General features: G+C 42.4%; 1 pseudogene; it reads left to right on the top strand.

The window, feature by feature from the left end:
- Positions 1-378: 378 nt before the first annotated feature.
- LOC124973256 (polypeptide N-acetylgalactosaminyltransferase 1-like) lies at positions 379-2,010 on the top strand (annotated as a pseudogene).
- Positions 2,011-2,259: the final 249 nt, after the last annotated feature.

Below are 2,259 nucleotides of genomic sequence, written 5' to 3'. Positions count from 1 at the left end.
AGCGGAGGTGGGGCTTGCGTCGGGCCCACCCGCCCGCCCGCCAGGGGAGCGGCCGGCATCACAGCCGGCCAAGGAGGCATCACAGCGGATGGCCACGCTGCAGCCTGCGAGACCGCGCTGTGACTGCCCGGGCCGGCCGGAGGAGCTCCCACCACAGCTGCCCGCGGAACAAGGAAATGTGGGACACGTGGATTTGGAATATGAATTCATTTGAAAAACCGCTTTGGGGATGTGAACGTGATTTCTGATGAAACTGGATTGGAATCATTTTCATGATCTTTGTATATTTATATATATATTTTTTAAAATTTTGCATTCGACTTAAAGTGCCATGAGAAAATTGCATATTGCAAGGTGGTCTTAGCCACCTCCTTAATTTGGGTACTGTTGGATATGTTCTTGCTGCTTTACTTCAGTGAATGCAACAAATGTGATGAGAAAAAGGAGAGAGGACTTCCTGCTGGGGATGTTCTAGAGCCAGTACAAAAACCCCATGAAGGTCCTGGAGAAATGGGGAAACCAGTCGTCATTCCTAAGGAGGATCAAGAAAAGATGAAAGAGATGTTTAAAATCAATCAGTTCAATTTAATGGCAAGCGAGATGATTGCATTCAACAGATCTTTACCAGATGTTAGGTTAGAAGGGTGTAAAACAAAGGTGTATCCAGATAATCTTCCTACAACAAGTGTGGTGATTGTTTTCCATAATGAGTCTTGGAGCACACTTCTGCGAACTGTCCATAGTGTCATTAATCGCTCACGAAGACATATGATAGAAGAAATTGTTCTAGTAGATGATGCCAGTGAAAAAGACTTTTTGAAAAGACCTCTAGAGAGTTATGTGAAGAAACTGAAAGTGCCAGTTCATGTAATTTGAATGGAACAGCTTTCTGGATTGATCAGAGCTAGATTGAAAGAAGCTGCAGTATCCAAAGGCCATTTGATCACCTCCTTAGATGCTCATTGCGAGTGCATAGTGGGTTGGTTGGAGCCTCTCTTAGCAAGGATCAAACATGACAGGAGAACAGTTGTATGTCCTATCATTGATGTGATCAGCAATGATACTTTTGAGTACATGGCAGGCTCTGATACGACCTATGGTGGATTCAACTGGAAGCTCAATTTTTGCTGGTATCCTGTTCCCCAGAGAGAAATGGACAGAAGGAAAGGTGATCGAACTCTTCCTGTCAGAACACCTACAATGGCAGGAGGCCTTTTTTCAATAGACAGAGATTACCTTCAGGAAATTGGAACATATGATGCTGGAATGGATATTTGGGGAGGAGAAAGCCTAGAAATTTCCTTTAGGATTTGGTAATGTGGAGGAACTTTGGAAATTGTCACTTGCTCACATGTTGGACTTGTGTTTTGGAAAGCTACCCTGTACACATTTCCAGGAGGCACAGGGCAAATTATCAATAAAAATAAAAGATGACTTGCAGAAGTGTGGATGGATGAATTCAAGAATTTCTTCTATATAATTTCTCCAGGTGTTACAAAGGTAGATTATGGGAATATATCATCAAGACTTGGTCTAAGACACAAACTACAGTGCAAACCTTTCTCTTGGTACCTGGAGAATATTTACCCTGATTCTCAAATTCCACATCACTATTTTTCACTGGGAGAGATACAAAATGTGGAAACAAATCAGTGTCTAGATAACATGGCTAGAAAAGAGAATGAAAAAGTTGGAATTTTTAATTGTCATGGTATGGGAGGCAATCAGGTTTTCTCTTATACTGCCAATAAAGAAATTAGAACAGATGACCTTTGCTTGGATGTTTCCAAACTTAATGGCCCAGTTACCATGCTCAAATGCCACCACCTAAAAGGCAACCAGCTCTGGGAGTATGACCCAGTGAAATTAACCCTGCAGCATGTGAACAGTAATCAGTGCCTGGATAAAGCCATGGAAGAGGACAGCCAGGTGCCCAGCATTAGAGACCTCGATGGAAGCTGGTCTCAGCAGTGGCTTCTTTGAAATGTCACCCTTCCAGAAATATATTGAGACCAAGTTTTTATATAAAGAAAAAATTAAGAATTGACCAGGCTACCTCAGCATACATTTCTGCCACATTCTTAAGTAGCAAAAAAGGAAAAGTGCTTTCCTCCTCTGCGAGATGTGAGGTTTATTAGCCATTAAAACTCAAACTCCTCTAGCTTTTCACTAGCTGTGAACCAGCCTTCCTGTCCAAGGACGTGAAACTGCATAGTAGTGAGACTATGCACACTGATGTTTACAAGATTGAAAGAGTCT

This window comes from Sciurus carolinensis (assembly GCF_902686445.1).
Source record: "Sciurus carolinensis chromosome 14 unlocalized genomic scaffold, mSciCar1.2 scaffold_114_arrow_ctg1, whole genome shotgun sequence".
In the NCBI taxonomy this organism is placed as follows: Eukaryota; Metazoa; Chordata; class Mammalia; order Rodentia; family Sciuridae; genus Sciurus; species Sciurus carolinensis.
The sequence above is the reverse complement of the archived record's forward strand: the minus strand, read 5'-3'. Positions and strand labels throughout refer to the sequence as shown.